This window comes from Lissotriton helveticus, chromosome 2_2 (assembly GCF_964261635.1).
Source record: "Lissotriton helveticus chromosome 2_2, aLisHel1.1, whole genome shotgun sequence".
Taxonomy (NCBI): Eukaryota; Metazoa; Chordata; class Amphibia; order Caudata; family Salamandridae; genus Lissotriton; species Lissotriton helveticus.
Genome location: NC_136060.1, coordinates 177626291 through 177644904, shown reverse-complemented (window position 1 = coordinate 177644904; position 18614 = coordinate 177626291). Strand labels below are relative to the sequence as shown.

Below are 18614 nucleotides of genomic sequence, written 5' to 3'. Positions count from 1 at the left end.
AAGAGATAAAAGTAAGGAAGAAACAAAAGACAAAAAGAAGAAGGGAAAACAGGGAAGTAACAACGGGAGAGGAGCCATAAAATCAAAACCCCATCAGCTCCCACCCTCCCGTCCGAAAATACTCAGAGCCCACGGGAAGATAATAAGCACAAGGATAAACTCCAGGAACATGAAGGAGTATCGAACATAGTCATACAGTTACAAACGGATCATCCGACCATACCGCAAGATAACAGTCCACCGAGGCAAGTTCATCTCAACCCTGTCCTTGTTTATCCCAAGCTGTAGTCGTCCAACGCACAAGGAACCAGATCATGTGGAACAGGAGGTGAATAACAGGGAGTCCAATCGGCAATCCACACAAGTCATATCGATTGCGACCCGGATGAGCAGGAAAGGACGGCAACCACCTCAGGCAATGCAGGCACAGTTCCGACGGCAATATGAGGGAAGCCGATCCGGCGGAGCAATCACAGGATCTTCGTTCGGCCATTCGAGGCAAAAAAGGAAAGGGAGATCCAACAAGGCCGGTCCGGAAGGGACCCGGCCGGCGGACCCCCCGCACAGGGGGGAGCACAGGATGAAGGAGGGCAGCTGGCATCCGTACACCCACACCAACGGCAGCCGCCGGGCGCACGACCTCCAGGAAAGTTCCAGCAGCACACAACAGAGATGAAGCCGCACACACCGGGGGGGGCCCAGCAGGCCCGGCAAAATGATCCTCCTCCAGGTCAATGATAGGTGCGGCCATGGGAGCACTCCAGGAGCGCAAGGCGGCGAGGATGTCGCCAAGCGTAGGCTCACCTTTACGGTATTCAGCAAACGAGCCATGCGGCGGACCAGCGTCGCCAGTCTCGGCCAGGCCGAGAGACATGGGGTCGGCCGCCATCTTAGAAGCCCGGCGGGGCCGCGGCAAACTCCGACCCCCGTCCGGACACCAGCGGGGCAAACAGGATACAGCCGACCACCAGCAGAGGCACCACCAGGGCAGGAAGGGGGGCCACCAGAAGAAGGCGGGTCGCCGGCTCCCCACACGCCACCGGCTCCGTTCTCCGAGCCCGGGCGGAGGGACTCAAAATGGCCGGACCGAAGAACAAAGGGGAGACGAGCCACATACACGGTCAACCCCGTCCATGGAAGGCAGCGCCCCAACACCAGGCCGCAGGACCGCCGGATCAGGCCCGGATAGCCGTAACCGGTCTAATTGCACATCGGCCTCTCCGACCGAACCCACACCGCCACCAAGGGCCGGCCACAGCGCTCCGTCCCGCCCGGGCGCCGCCAAGGAGTGTCAGGCCCGCTCGCTCCGGAGGCCCCGAAGCAGACAAGGGTGAAGCTCAGGATCCGCGGCACCCAGGAACAAACGGATCAAACGGTAAGTGCCTGTGAAATGTCGTAGTTCCACAGTCTATCAAAGAATACTTCTTTGATAGACTTCGGGGCAGGATAAAAGACAGGATAGACGTTCCAAACAGGAAAGCGAACGGAGCCGAGCTAAAACGCGGCCATCTCGGACGCGAGCTTGGCTCCTCCGTTTTAAAACAATTTAGGAACACAAATGCGGGGTAAATCGTCATAACACCTGTTAGACTTTTTAGAAATATTCACCTGAAGTTTACTCAACAGCGTAATGCCACTTATATTCCTCATTTTTAAACATTAGTTGTTAACAGGGGACATACACTGACTGGATGCACTCACATTTTTTCTGGAGTCCTAAATGATTGAATACGGAGATGGAGTTTTCCTTTTGAAGGTGTTCTGCCTTCTGTACTTGCTCTGACTTCTCTGCTCGTGCTGACAAGTGCTTGTCTTAATATTCGTACTTGCTGTTACTTGTGTGCTTCTACAAATACATGCGCTTGCTCTGGCATCTGTGGCTGTCCTTAAGCCTGTGCTTCCCCTGACATCTGTGCTTATTCCTATACCTGAGTTTGCTTTGACATTATTACTTGTTTCTTCTCACACTGCCGCCACTGTGGTGCTTTGTAGGCACGTGCGCAGGGCCGCCGGCGCTGCGCACAGAAAAGGACACGGGACACTTGTTTGCTCGTCCGCGTGGTCCGAACTAACTTCGGCCACGCCTCCATTTATTATTATAGCCTACGCGGTGTGATGTTACACGCCCGCGTATACGCACGGCTACGTGCGTGATAAACTAGACTGCCGACAGACAGTCTCCGGACATTACATTCCTTTTAACCTTTCATTAAACAAAACTATAGATATCACCACGGATATATTCTGCAAGACAGTTTGCTGAAAAACATTAAACAAAATGGCTGTAAGGCCTGTTACCAATTCGGTGCCAGTCTCTCGGGCTTCAGTCCACAGCAAAGTCAGCCAGTTGCGAAGAGGGGGCCGGATTCCTCCTCAGTCCATAGCCGGCTGCCTCTCCACGGAACAAAACCCTCCGCGGGGCATCCTGTTGGGGCGTCCCAGCCAGTTGGGGCCTCACTGGGGGTCGGGGGCTGGCTGTTGTTGGTGTCCCCATGCTCCGGGGGCTCGCCGGTGGGCTAATCACTGGGGTGCCTTGTTCGTTCCCTGGCATGTCATGGCGTTCCTCCGGTGAACAGGGTAGCTCTTGACCTGATTCTTGACATGGGTGGTTCCCTGGTTGCAGGGTGGCTCTCTTGAAGAAAGATACATTTCGTGTGACAGTTTCTCCACCCCTGTGAGCCGTCACCATAGTGCCGGTTCGACAGGTGACAGTCCAGGGTCTTGGTTCGAAGGGGAGCCTGAACTTACTCCCAGGATATCGGTCCTTTACATACACGTGATCTCTTTCTTGAATGGAGGGTTCCTTGGCCCTGCGTCGGAAGCTGGCATAGTCGTTTGATTTCCTCCTGTTGGATAGGGTCTGCCGGGGGCTCATCTTGGCTGGAGTCCAGGTGTGATGGTTGGGGAGTGTGTCTCGGACTATGCTTCCCATTGCTGAAGGGCCTGGAGCGGCTTCGGTGGTGCGATGAGGTGTGAGCCGGTACTCTCTCAGGAAAGTGTAGATCACTTTTTCCAATGGGGCCTCCTCCGCATGGGCGATGCGGATAACTTTATTTAGAGTGCGCATAAACCGCTCGACTTCCCCATTGGCTTGAGGCCACCTGCGGGTCACCTTTCTGTGCTGGATTCCCCACTCCTTGAGGTAATCGGCAAACTCTTGTCCCTGGAAGGGGGGCCCGTTGTCCGTTTTGACTCTCTCGAAGATGCCGTGGGTAGCAATGACCTTCTCGAACTTGGCTACCACCTCTTTGGCAGCGAGTGTTGTGATTATTTCCACTTCGGGGTACTTGGTGAAATCGTCTATTATGACGAGCATGTATCTTCCATCTGGAAGGTGCCCGAAGTCAGCACTGACTTGTTCCCATGGTTTCTGCGGATTGTCCTCGGTGATCACCGGGGGTGGGCAGTCAGGTTGCCCCGCTGCTTGGCACCATTGGCATTCTTTGATGGCTTGTTCCACCCGGGTGTCCATGTTCGGAAACCACACTTTTGCTCGGAGCCTGCTCTTGGTCTTTACCACCCCTTGGTGTCCGCAGTGAGCTAGCTCGATCGCTTGTTGGGTCAGGCTCGCTGGCATGACGATCCGTGGTCCCCGTAGAAGACATCCTTGGCTGTCTACAGACAGCTCGTCTCTCACCTTTAGAATGGTCTCTAGGGCAGTCTTTGCTTGGGGCGTCCTCTTGCTCAATGATGATTGGAGGGTTTTCCATTCGTTTGATTGCACTGCAGGGATCACCAGTTGGAGGATTTCATCGCTGCGAGTGGCTTCAATGATCATGTCTATACTCATGGGGAGCGGTCTTGATCTTTCCAGTATCACCTGTACATACTCTTCTGTTTCGTCGGCATCTTCTTTTTCTTTGGAGGTCACCGCCCTGGGATGCCTAGAGAGGTAGTCCGCCGGATTGGTCGCTCCCGGTTTGAATTCTAGCTGGTAGTCGTACTCCTGGAGCTGTAAGATCCATTTCTCTATTCGGGGCGGTGGTTTGGAGACCGACCCTCGGAACAGGGGGAGAAGGGGCTTGTGATCTGTCGAGACGGTGAAGGGATGCCCATATACATACACATGGAAGTGTCTGCACACCCAGTGTATGGCGATCGCCTCCCTCTCGATTTGGGAGTATCTCTGTTCGGTTTCAGGTAACGACCGGCTGGCGTAGGCGATGGGCACCCAGTCGTCGGTCCCTCTGCGTTGGGTCAGCACCGCTCCGAGGCCGTAGGGGCTGGCATCCACGGCGATGTTCGTGGCCTTGGCTGGGTCGAAATATGATAATGTCTATTCGGCCGACAGGGCTGTTTTGGTGTTCTGGAACGCCGCTTCTTGTTCCTCTCCCCATTGCCAGGGGGTGGTGGATTTGGTGAGGTCTCGGAGGGGCCTGGTGAGATTGGACAGGTCTGGAATGAACCGCCCGCAGAAGTTCACCATTCCGAGGAAGCTCCGTACTTCCGAGATGTTCGTCGGTGCTGGTGTTTCCTGCACGTCTTTCACCTTGTCCGGGTCCGGAGCAATCCCTTGGTCCGAGAACGTGTATTCGAAAAAGCTGATCTTATTCCGAAGGAACTGGCACTTCTCGCGGTACAACGTGAGACCAGAGTCCTTGATTCTTTGCAGCACGCCCCTCAGTCTTGTGTGATGTTCCTCGACCGTGTTTGCATAGATGAGTAGGTCATCACTGACGTTTAGGACTCCCGGGAGCCCACTCAGGACCTCCCTGATCATGTTTTGGAAGACTTCCGCGGCGCTCGAGATCCCAAAATTGAGACGTCGGTATCGTCGGAGTCCCACGTGGGTAGAGAAAGTGGTGATGTATCGGGAATCCGGATGCAGGGGCAGCTGATGGTAGCCTGACCGGAGGTCCATTTTGGAGAACCACTTCGCTCCGTTCAGCTCTCCCAGGATGTCGTCGATGGTGGGCGTCAAATGTCGTTCCCTTTTCACTGCCGAGTTGGGTAGGCGCATGTCGACACAGATGCGTACCTGTCCGGGCTGTTTGGGTTTTCGCGCCACCACGATTGGTGATACCCACGGTGTGGGTCTACTTACTTTCTCGATGATCCCTTGGCGCTCAAGAGATTCCAGCTCTTGTTCCACTTTATTCCTCAGGTGGAATGCTATTCTCCGGTGTCTGAGGGCTACCGGCTGGATGGATGGGTCTATGTGGAGAGCCACTTCTTTGCCTTTTAGACATCCTGTCCCTTGGAATGTGTCTTCGAATTCCTCGAGGATGGTATCGAGCTCTTCTTCCAGCACTGCCATCGCGAATGAGATCAAGTGGAGATCTTCGGCCGTCTGCCCACTGAGGAGCATGCCGCTGCCCTCTTTGGTGACATAGATGGTAGTTGCGACCTTCTGGTTATGGTGGTGTACTTCCGTTTGGAAGCATCCAATCAGAGGGATCGGGGTCTTTTGCCCATATGCGAAGACTCGGATCTTGGCCGTCTTCAGAGTCGGCTTGTCTCGTAGTTGGTTAAAGATGTTAGCTGCCATGAGTTCAATTGAGGCCCCTGTGTCTATTGTGGCTCTCACCTCTTGGTTGTGGATCCTTATTCGGCATTTTGGGAGGCGTCTCTTTTTCCGCAGGGGTTGGTCGATGGCGAAGACGTAGTGGACAGGGTAATTGTTGGAATCGTCGTCCATATCTTCACTGTCCGGGCTGTCTCTGATGACCTGTGCTGCTTCAGGCTTTTGTTTGGATGATCGGCAGACCAACGCGAAATGGTTCATTCGCCCACATGAGCCACATTTCTTTCCCTGTGCTGGACAGTCTTGGGCACGATGAGGCACGCCGCCACAGTAACCACATTCTCTTCTGCGCTCCGGTGGTTTTCTTCGTCCGAATTGGCGTTGTTTCGGTCGGACAACGTGGACCTGTTCGGCTGTGTTCACCTGTTCTATTTTGACTGGTCTGTGGAGTGCCGCTTCCATGTGTGATGCCCTTGCTTGTGACAGTTCCTTGGACCGTCCCAGCTTCAAGATGTCCGCCAACGGTTTTCCGTCTTCTTGGAGGATCTTCACCCTTAGATTGGAGGAGTAGCAGCCTTGTATTATCTGGCCCCGTATCTCCTCTTGCTCGTCGCGGTAGCCGCAGGTGCTGGCGAGTTCTTTGAGTCTGCCATGGAAGGCGTCGAGTGATTCGTCTGCCTCTTGTCGCGCTTGCCGGAAGATGAAACGTTCGTAGTCTTTGCTGGCCATAGGCTCGAAGTGAGTGTTGAGCGCGTTGAGGAGAGTGATGTAGGTGTGAGGTGTAGCCTCTACCAGAGTCTTGTAGATCTTGTGTATGTCCTTCCCACCGAGATGAAGGAGAAGCGCTCTGCGACGTTCCCTCGCTGTCCCAGCTCCTTCAAAGTAGAATTGCAGGCGTTCGGTCCAGTATTTCCACCGCGGCGCCAGGGATGCTGGCGCGCCATCGACCAGAAACGGCTCAATGGGGGGAATCGCCGCCATGTTCAGTGCCAGGGGTCCTCCCTCGCCGTGCAGGAGCTGACGGGGCAGAGGCGCAGACAGCAGCAGCAGTCCACACTACTACGTCGGCGGCCACTCACGGCGCTCTGGGGCTGGAGTGGGTAGGCAGAGGCCGGGTCTCAAAACGGGGCCCACCGAGCACTAGGGGCGGGCAGGCCGTGGGATGGGGTGAACCAGGCCAGCTGCGGGACGCACGTGCACCTACCCAGTGCCTCCAGCGATGGGCAGAGATAGTGTCCAGTTTGCTCGTCCCCTGTCTCGTCACGCTGCAACTCCAGAGTCTGGTGAGAGCAGGAACGGGGGGGCCCGCCGGTGGAGAGCGCTGCCATGTGCTGTCGGCATTGACTGGGGCAGATGAGCCTGCTTGGGCCTCTGGCACACGGGCCGCTGTTCAGGATCGCCTCTCGGCCCGCCGCCGTAGGGGAGAACACAGCTGTAATCAGGGCTGTGCATGGGTACTTAAATTACCCTTGTCGCCATTGTGGTGCTTTGTAGGCACGTGCGCAGGGCCGCCGGCGCTGCGCACAGAAAAGGACACGGGACACTTGTCTGCTCGTCCGCGTGGTCCGAACTAACTTTGGCCACGCCTCCATTTATTATTATAGCCTACGCGGTGTGATGTCACACGCCCGCGTATACGCACGGCTACGTGCGTGATAAACTAGACTGCCGACAGACAGTCTCCGGACATTACAGCCACCAGCTAAGGCTGCCGGGCAGATTCTCACGCACGTACTAAGCATCTGCCTTAAGAGTGCTAGGCTGTGTTAAGCCCCGCCATCGCTTTATCTTAGCCAGTTGGACCGCATCCGCAGACCAAGCTGGTATCTTCCAGATCAGGGTAAAGGGAACTGGTTCATCTTATCACTTGGACCATTCATTGTGGAAGCATGGACTGTATGTACTATGTAACCCAACAGGGGGGCACGCAATTTAAAAACACATGCCTTCTCTTCTCACATGTTATTTGTGTGCAACCTTAGACAGTGTAACAAAAGGGCCATAAAGGCCGAGAGAGGCGCCTGTCCTTTTCCCCGTCATATGAGGTCAGTAAGTATTATAGTACAGTAATACATTTGCTGCGTGGAGTGGCTCTTTAAACTCCAGAGGTGCTGGCTTCGTCACAGCATTATTAGCCAACAGAATGGCCCATTTAATTTCTCTTAGGTGGTAGATGGGCTGAGTTGACTTTGCCGGGTTTGCCTGCATGTACACTTCATTAGGGCCTCAGGCTCTATAGGCACGCTACTGATGCCCCACCATATCCCTCTTCACAGTGCTAAACAACAATAGGCCTTATCATACCTCAGGAAACGTCATGCTATCATACTATTCCAAGCCATACAATGCCTTGTCATGACATACAATAAAGCTCCATGCTACATCATGCCATGCTTTGTTTTCTGTGTGATAGCACAGGGTAGTGTGCCGTACCATACTATCCAGACGATAAATGACATGTATGTCATACAATACCATACTGTACGGTGCCCTTCAATGTGATGCCATAACATGTAACACTTTGCCATCTCATGCCATGCAAACCGATGCCATTGCCTCTCCTTCATAAAGCATGCCATACAGTGCATACCGTGCCTTCTCGCGCAGTGCTGTACAAGGAAGGACACAAGAGGCTCACAGACCAGCAAGAGAACAAGGGTTAATGAGAACCTTGGGTGGTTCGGGCTCTGCTGACATTACCGTGTCACTAAATCAGGAATGTCTAAAAAGTGTGTCACCAATATGAAAAGTTTAGAAAGCTGTGCCCTAAGGGCATGTATGTCTGCCACATGGCACTTATGAAAAAGCACAAATTTGCTTTTTCACAGGTTTTCGATATTTACCACCAACTTGTAGTTGGTGGTAAATAACGAATCCTTAAATGACAAATGCACTCTTTTGAGTGCTCCCTATATTAGGGATTCGGTAAATTACCGAATCGGTATTTAAGAATTCGGTAATTTACCGATTCCTTAAATTACCGAATCGGTAAATGACCGAATCCTTCAATTTGGCCTCCTACATCTGAAAAGCCTAATACCGGTCGGTAACGGCCGAAATTTGGTAATTTCGGCCGTTACCGACCGGTATTAGGCTGCCTACATCTGGCCCCAAGTGCCTATACCCTGTCTATGGGTCACATGACTGGGTGTAGCTGACAGTTGGGCTTTGTGAATTCCCCCTAGTTCGCCACACACAATAGAGAACTCAGTCTGCCTGGATGGACCATCATTGACAGGATTAGAGGGCGGAGCTGAACACAGTCCTAATTTCACTTGAATAGGTTGTATCCTGCCTCCACGCCAAGGGTTGCATACCCCAGTAGTTAGTCTGGAGACAGGGCAGGAAGACAGGAAGCCTGCACACTTGAAAAATAATTTCTAGAAGCTTCTCCCACCTTCCAAAGGAAGGGCCCCAGATTTAAACATTGGACCTTAGACGCCACCTCTTCAGTACACTTCTGGACCTGTGAGTACTCTGCCAGAAAGGACTGCTGTGCTGCTAAAAGGACTGCCACTCTGCTGGACAGCTGCTCTGAAGGACTGCTGACATGCTGCCTGCTGCCCTCATATCTGTGTGAGAACGACTGGACCTGCATCTGTTTGAACCCAGGATCCCAGAGTGACTAAGGTCTGGTTGGATGGCCTCCAGACTTGAGCCTCAGGGACAGAATTCTCTTAACGACCATGACCCAGCACCTGGACTCTGCATGTGTGAGTCTTCTCTGTGAAGTGGTGCCACCCAAATCCTGGACCCTTAGATGTGGGCCTTTTGTGCCCAATCAGTCTCTGTGGACCTGGCAGAACTGACACATCACCCCTGCTGCATGGGTCAGACCCGTCACAAAGACCCGCATCGTCTTCGCAGCCCACAGCCTCTTTTGAACCGCCGGTGTGGAACGTATCCCCGGTGCAGGCCCTTCAATCTATCGTAGATATCCGGCTTGTGACGTCGCCAGACTCTGCATCCTAGCCTCGCACCTCCTCAGAACTAAAGAATTACCCCAACCGTGATACCGGACTCTGCAGCTCAAGCGCTCGTTGAGTTGATCCTCAACGATGATGCAGGACCCCACATAGCACCCTCACTGCATCTCGGAACCGACGCATCGTTTCGGCTATGTAAGGCATATTCCAAGCAGATCAACGCTACGCAAACCAGGATTCAATGTACTTTGTTTAGCGGGCCTAACTGAGTCCCTGTAGCTGGCCCACACTCCCTCCCAGCCAGCCTGAACTTATGACTTTGTCCGTGCCCGGTGGGACCAGATAATCACAGTTGGCGCTTTGTACTTTTTGGCCCTATTTTCCCTAAATCTTTAAATCTGCTTATCTCAGATTCTACTGATTAGATATTTGTTGTTTTTGTCTTGTTCTGTTATTAACAACTACTCTATTTTTCTAAATTGTTGTGGGATCCTTTTGTGGTGTGTTTTCACTGTGCGGCTGTTTGAAGTGTTGCACAAATTCTTTTTGCATTGCCTCCGAGTTAAGCCTGGGTGCTCTGTGCCAAGCTACCCAAGGGATGAGCACAGGTTAATTTAGGGTTGGTTTGTAGCTTCATCCTGAGAAGAATTGTGGTTGGTGCTTGAGATGTGTTGCACCCCCTTAACCAGTAACTCAATTTCTTGCATCTTTATTACCAGGTTTCATCCTCCATGTCGTTAGCAATAGTCACTCATTCACTGGCAGTACATCTGTAGGAAGCTCAGCTTGTCACTGTTGCTCTGGTGTTCTCAGAATATAGATGGCTTTTGATTTGAGAAATTCATATCTCAGTCATTGGAAGGTAATCCGTGCTCAAGCCTGTAAATCCGCACACTCTAGGAATCCCTCCTTTAAAATTTGTTTTGAAAGATATTCAATTTTCTCAAGCTAAACAGACAAAGGTGGATGTAAAAACTAAATTGGAGGACTGAATATAATATTATTTCTCTTTATTAACTCTTTACATGATAAAAAATCATCATGTATTAGCATGTAACTTCAGTCTTAGTAATGAGAGGTCTTCTTTATCTAAATATCTAGGGTTGGCATTCTGCATGTTGTTATGATTCACATGAGTGCTACACTTGACCACGTTGGTACACAAAGTATATGAAGACTTTTCTTACTGTAATAATTGAAGTGAATGGCTATGTATTTGGGATAAAGTACCCCCTGCCATAAATGATAAGGATATTGCAAGTCACTGATGAGTTCTATGACCATATTTAAGAATGAGGCCGAAGGCTGAGTTCCTTAACAAGGTTAGCAACTCCGAGATGACTTTCAATATCCTTTTTTTGTTTGGTGGGGTACTTTATTTCTTATAATACATGGACACTCCATCACCTTTCTTGCATAACACTTACATCTTTGGTGCTTAGCTCTTTCCTATTAAACAGAAAGCTTGTTTGCAAACATGAAGAATAAAATCTGAATCTCATGCTCAAAAACTTTAATTAAACATCAAAAAATCTGTTAGATATTTATTGCGGGAAGATTTTAGAAGCAGTTTGATAGAGGTTCTTTTTTTAAAACAATGCAGAAGAAACATGCAGGAAAGTTCTAATAACAAGAAGAGCAGAAATAAACATGTTGCCATAAATATCTCCTTTCTTCATGTCAAATGCACAGCTAGAAAAATAGAGCAGAAAAGAGAAAACAGACATTTCGTTTTTGGTCTTTAAAAAGCTGCTTTAATTGTGCTCTATCACTTGCCCTGCATTCCACCTCGGCTGCTGGCTCTGGCAGCAGAGCTCAACTGTAATAAGTTATTACAGTTGACTTCTGACGTTACTCCTTTATAATCAGCGACTGGGTCCAAATCACTGATAACAAGTAAATTAGAGACGGGTTTTTGTACAGCGATTACAGAATCCCATATATCATACACACTGCTATCAGGCGAGACTGCGCTGGGATTATGCACATGCCCAATTCTGAAATGATTTATGGATATGATTTTTCTGGGCCTTGCTCTAGGGACATTCTGCTCAATAGGGTTTTAGCTTTTTCATTCCAATGCTTGCACAAGCCAACTAAACGCATATTGGGCTTGGCCCTAACCCAAATGTGCCAGCGCATCTCTGTTGCTAGGCCATCCCCTATAAATGTGACAAATGACCTTACTGAGCCTCAGCATTGAGGTGCAGCCTGATTGCTTATTCAAGATTATTCAAAATTTCTACCCATCACTCTGTGATTTTTCGTGATATATAGGCTGACTCTTGCAGAGTGCAATGTGATTATAACAAGCATTTACAATGACATTGTTTTGAGCTATTGGCATTCTAAATGCCAGTGCCTTCTATTTGAGCTATCGGGATTGCAAATGACAATGTGTTTTATTTATGTTTTGGATTTTAAAACAAATAAAAGGCATTGTCATTTGCAATGCTAATAGCTTAAAGTTTTGCAAATGTGCATCTTTTCTGCACGATTTGCACAATTGAATTGACCCAAGGCAGCACTACGCACTGTATGTAAGGTTTGTACGAACATCATAGATGTAAGAAGTTGGATCCATGAAAGATTTCTAGGATATACAATCATACATACAATTGAAGGTATCAAAATACAGACATAATAAATTCATTGCAATTGTTTTACCTACTATGGGGTAATCCTGAAAATCTGGCTTGGATCACTCCCTTTTGACCCTACGATGGACATCTCTCTATAGACAGACAGTGGATGAACGCTCACTTGTGATCACTCAGCCCGTGCTTAGAAATTTCCAGACCTGAGGTTCTGCTTTCTGCTTGGTAACAAATGTATTTCTGTAAATAATGCAGTGTACATGGTCGGGCTGAGAGCAGGGCTATACAGAAAGCCCCTCCTATTTTCCTATCCTTAGCATGGTACCTAATGTACGAATAAATCCATGAACACCACTGAAGGATTTATGTAGGAAATGACCATTTTGCTCCAAAATAATCTTGCTGCCTACTAAAAGTGCAAATATACATAGTTTGAAACTCCTTTTATTTGTAAAGGGCATCTTGCTGGTGTGACAGCACATCAAACATTGCTACACCAGAAAAGCATAATTAACTTACATCTTGAAAAAAAAAATCAGTATGCAAAGAAGTGGATTTAATGTACAGAGCCAATGGTGGCTGTCAATGGTGTGAGCTGGTTTGTCACAGAGGTATTTTTCACCATCAAAGGCAAACCAGGACAGTTAGCAATGCCTTTCCGAAGCCATGCAGTCGCATCTCCCATGCACCCTTGCTCAAAGTCTCCACTGAGTCCAAAAATATCAAACATGCTACCTTCCAATGTGCTGTTTCGAAATGACAGTGTCTGCTGGGAGCTAGCTAGGAGCATAATTCGCGAAAAATTAAAACAATCCCCTCAGGAACAACTCCTTGCCCTTCCTGGCCATCGAGGTTTGATGTTACACTACTTCAGTGAGGTCGTGCAGAATGGAAAGGATTGCTTTCTCTAATTCTTAAAATGAATTTTTTTTAGAGTCCCTCTGTAACCTTTCGCGATTCCTCGTTGTGTAAAAACAATCTAACATCTGCTTACAGCTCACAAGATTGATGTTCCCTTGAGGGGCCTTTGAAATCACACTCACAACACGTGTTCTAAATCTGCAGCCCCGCACCACCAACAAAAGTGTGAGTTGCAACCTTTCTGCCTTTTACACCGGAGCGGTTATTTAAATTTTACTGAGCTTATATGACATGGTCGCCATGCCATACACCTTCAGAGCAGTAAAAGCAATAATCAAATCAAGCTACTTATCTCTATGCATAACATTACCGGCGAAGCCAATCAACTCTGGTCTTTTAAAATCCATTTCAAACCTCCTTAGGTTGAGTTTTACTTGGGCGGACTGTCCAAACATATTGTGCCAGCCTGTCAATGGTGCTCAGGTGTGTAACAACACAGTTGTTTTCCACGAGGGAATGACCGAACGAAATAATGAATGGGAAGATGAACAAATGAATGAGTGCTTGGGTGTAGCGCAGCTCTGTAAACCAGTTTGATACTGGCCACATCACAACAGTACATCTAAGTGCATTTTCCCTGTAGAAAGAGATTCCCCCCGGCTCTATTGGATGAAAAGTGTTTTGTCTAATGAGCTCAATGCAGCCACACCTAGTCTGTCAAGGTCACGTCAGACCAGGTGACAGCCTCCGGCACCTGACCCCATCTGCTTGGACAGCCCAGCTCCCATTATGTTTAGTTCACATTGATGCGTCCGTGTCGGTACACTGTTTCTTGTGTGTCCTTGGCTTATATTGGCATTTAAATAAATTAGAAGAGTATAGAAATAATAGTAGTATGTAGGATTTATTAAACCTCATCCACAACCAGTCTAAGACCAACTGACACATTGGAACTAGAATACATCATTCTAAAAAGAACATCAGATGATGTAAGTACATTCTCAATTCTATAACTATAATTATCATGTACATGTTAACTTGTGAGACACTAATATCACACATCTTCCTCCATAACAAAAGAAGAAAATGCGAAAGATAAAAAAATAATAAATAATCAAACATAGTCTTTCATATAAGCAGGAAGTCTGCGTACTCTCTGACTCCTTTCATGAAGACCATAAGAAGCTCTGGACAAATCTGTAGAAGTGTTAACCGAACCAAACAACTTATTACATGAATCAACATCATCAGATACTGCTATATTAGAATTTACAATCACAATGCGACTTTTGTTCCATATTCTTCCATCTTTTGTTTTGACAGCATTTTTGAAGACTTTGACAACTGGTCTGACATCAGTATATTTCGACCAAGGTCGACACCCAACAGAAGCCTTGATTTTAACCAGATCACCTACCTTAACTTCTTGAAACTGAACACCTTTCTTATCATCAAAATACTCTTTTCTATTCATTTGTTTATTTAGTTCCCTTTCTCTCCATCCACCTATGTGGTTGTCCACTAAACCATTGTTTAACTTCATCCACCCTAATCATTTGTTTATTTAGTTCCCTTTCTCTCCATCCACCTATGTGGTTGTCCACTAAACCATTGTTTAACTTTATCCACCCTGGACACAATTTTGTATTGGGAATCCTACCTTTGAACAACTCAAAGGAGGCCTCCCAGTGGTGAAATGTGGAGACATACGATAAGAGATAATCCTGTCCTGCAAAGCATCCTTCCAATTCAACCCATTAACTCTAGCAAGTTGTATACATTCCTTGAGTGTTTTGTTGACTCTCTCCACTGCACATTAGCTTCTGGATGATAAATTGCACATTTTTTATGATGCACACCACATTTCTTTAAGAAATCATCAAATACACTTGAACAAAACTGAGGGCCATTATCCGAAAGTATACTGTTAGGAAAACTCTCTCTCTTGAATATTTCTTCCAAGAATGCTATGACAGACCCAGAGGAAATATCTCTAACAGCACGGACTTCAATCCATCTCGAATATAAGACAATCACCACAATCAGATACGTGGTGTCTGTTACCCCATGAAGTGGACCAAGAATATCAATAGCAATTTCATGCCAAGGATGATTAGGCAAATCTCTGCAAACCATAGGCATTTGTCTTGTTTTGAGAATGTTATCACTTGCACAACATTCCATGCATTCCCTAACCATTCTTTCTATTTCTAAATCCATACCGGGCCACCAGAATTGCAATCTCATCATCTCTTTGGTTTTAACAATTCCTAAATGTCCATTATGAGCAAAAGATAAAAGTTTACTTCTTACACCTACAGGAGGTATCAACTTCATGCCACGTGCCAACATACCATCCACAACCGAGAGTTCATCACCAACTAAAGACCATGGTTTATCTAATCGCTTGTTATCCTTCAGCAACTTCATAACACCCTTTAACTCCTCATCCTTTTCCAATTCAGACTTCCAATCCCTCTCACTGATCACACCCTCAGTGATTTCACATACATTGATCACTTCCTCTTCTTCTTGTGAATCTTCCTCTTCAATACTACTACTAAGATCCACTAATCTTGAAAGACAATCTGCTGATTTATTAATTACTCCAGGAATATACTGTACCTCAAAATCAAATTCCTGCAGCGAAATAATCCATTTTCTAATTCTGGAGGATATGGCATCCAGACCTTTTTTCGAAAAAACTTCTTTCAGAGGTTTATGATCCGACAATACACTAATCTTAGTACCCCAAATGAGGTTTCTGAATTTTCTTAATGCCCAAAATATTGCTAGAGATTACTTCTCTATAACAGAGTAATTTAACTCAGAACCTCTAAGGCACCTTGAAGAACAAGCAATTAAAGACTCCTTTCCATTTTTTTCTGAAGTAGAATGGCACCCAGGCCCTTATCACTAGCATCAGTAAACACATAAGTTGGATCACCTGGAACAAATGCATGAAGAGAAGGAGCTTTTCTCAGTTCTTCTTTGATAGCAACAAACTCTCTCATACACTCACTTGACCATTGAAATACCACATTTTGATCAGTTAATTTCCTTAAATTATAAGTTTTTTCTGCATACTCTGTAATAAATTTACCATAAAACTCAACCATACCTAAAAAAGACAGACGTTCCTCTTTATTGACCGGTTCAGAAATGTCATTAATGGAATCCACTAATTCCTTTTTTGGAAAAACACCTGCACCAGTTATGCGATGACCAAGGTAATTCACCTCTTCAACACTAAATTTACACTTGTCTTTCCTAAGTGACAAACCAGACTCCCTGAGACGTTCTAACACTGCACAGACATGTATATTGTGTTCACGCATGGAACTACCATATATCAGCAAATCATCTTGGTAGCATTTGACACCGACCAGGCCCTTAAGAATTCTTGACATGATTCGCTGAAACACAGAAGCTGCAGATATGAGTCCAAAGGGCATCTTCGAAACTTATAAGTTCCCATTGGAGTAACAAAAGCTGTTAACTCCTGTGATGACTCATCCAGCTCCTCCTGATGATAGGCAGAAGCCAAATCAAGTGTACTGAAATACTTTGCACCATCCAATGTACCAACCATCTCATCAATAGTAGGTAAAGGGAACTTGTCCACTATAACTTCTTTATTCAAGGCAACCAAATCAATGCAAAGGCGTAACTCATGACTGGGTTTCTTAGCTACAACAATTGGAGCCAACCACTCCGTGGCTTCAACCGGTTCAATGACTCCTGTTTCTAAAAGTTTTTCTATTTCTCTTTGTACTCCTGCTTGTTCATTTAAAGGTATTCTTCTTACTTTGGCTACAACGGGAAATGCATTGTTTCTTAACTTGATATGATGTTTATAACCATTAAGGCACCCTAGACTGTCTTTGAAAACATCTGGAAACTGTGTCGCAAACGCAGATGACAAATCATCAATCTTTTGAACTTGTACCTGTGGTGACGCATTAGGATTTAGTTGTACCCTTAGTTGATGTTGATGTTGATGTGGCCATCCCAACAGTGCATCACCACGCTTAGCCACATAAACCTTTCCTGCAATCATGCGATCACCCAATTCAATTGTAGCCATAAAGTATCCCAACATTTTGATCGGAATTCCCCCATAACCTAAAGGTGAGATGTCACTTTTTACAAGTTTTACTTTGCTGCGAAAAGGCTGTTGAAAAACATGTTCCTCAATCATAGCAAGATGAGAACAAGAGTCAAATTTAAAATTACTCCCACCAAATGAGATGGATATTCTACAACACCCCCATTTACTTGAAAAGTGACAGACTTTACTTGAGGTTGTGACCATTTCTTACTTGTGTTGTCACCTCTATTTCCTTTGGTTTTACAACATTTTGAAAAATGTCCCTTTCTACCACAAGTATTGCATGTTACCCTTAAAGCTGGAGAAAAGGAAGTGACCAAAACGACCACATCTAAAACAAACAGGTTTGTTTCCTTGTACAAGAACATTTGTAGCGCCAGACATTGTAACACCTTTATCATTGTTTACAGAATTATCTTTTTTGACTTGACATATAACCTCTTCAACTTTAGACTCTGCTTTTGTATCTGAAACAGTTGTTTTCTCTTTCTCTCCTTTAAGTTCATCAACACATTTCATCATGTGCTCCACTTGTTTTGCAATGTTTAAAACTTCTTCTAATGGAGGTTCATCCTTCAACCATAGTTATTTCCTGATGTTATCATGTGCACACCTCAAAACTAACTGATCCCTAATTCTCTCCTCAACTGCTTGACCAAACTTGCACGATGAGGCTAATTTCCATAAAGCCGAAACAAATTCCTCAACTGATTCATCCTTTTTTTGCTCACGTAATCCAAAATGATATCTTTCCATTATTGTACTTAATCTTGGAAGATAATGATGGTCAAGTTGTTGAATACATATTTCATATTCATTTAAATTTCTTTGCTCAGCAGCACTAAGTTCAGGTAGATGTTCTAAAACCTCTTGTCCCTCCCCACCTAAACAATGAAGCAACAAAGAATGTTTACGTTCTGCACTTAAATTAGTGCCACAAACCCTAGCATAATTAAAAACAAAGTCTTCAATTTTTGCCATTTTATACTGGGTTCACCAGGGCTTGTCAAAAAGAAGGGAGGTTGAGTGACATTTTGCATTGTGACTTAAATAAATCTGAATTTTCTTTTAAAACCAATCTAAATAAACTTCTAAATTTAAGTACCACATATACATATAACACAGCATATATATATATATTTTAACAAATCACACTACATGTACTTAACTTGAAAGTTAATACAGTAAATAAAAGAATATTACCTCCAAATCAAAGCACAATACTAAGCAGGATTACCCCCAAAATACAACTTTCACTGAACTGTTTAATAAATAAATGAGGGTACAATTTTTTTTTATCTTATACACTTAAACAATAATGTCATCTCATCCTAAAGTCTTATATTCTTACACCTCTTTTCCTTTTGTATATAATCCTTTTCATTTTCTTCTTTGAATGACACCATTACCGAGTTATGCTTCCATAAGTTGAATGTCAGAGAAGAAACCACAAAAATAAATAAATATAAAAAATGTACCTCGAGCTTTAAATTCCTTTTTCACAGAATAATGAAACTCCTTTTAGATTGACCTCTAGTATCCCGTTTTCGATAACAAAAAAAAATTAGTCAGCCAGACAAAGAAGGGCATGCATACAGAAGGGCATCCGATTATCACAAACCGCTTCGCCCTACTTAAATGCAAGAGAAATCTCC

At 46.1% G+C, this 18614-nt stretch overlaps 1 protein-coding gene across 2 annotated transcripts in view; it reads left to right on the top strand.

The window, feature by feature from the left end:
* NSUN7 (NOP2/Sun RNA methyltransferase family member 7) overlaps positions 1-18614 on the top strand; it is a 972952-nt gene that overhangs the window by 679622 nt on the left and 274716 nt on the right. The window lies entirely within an intron of this gene.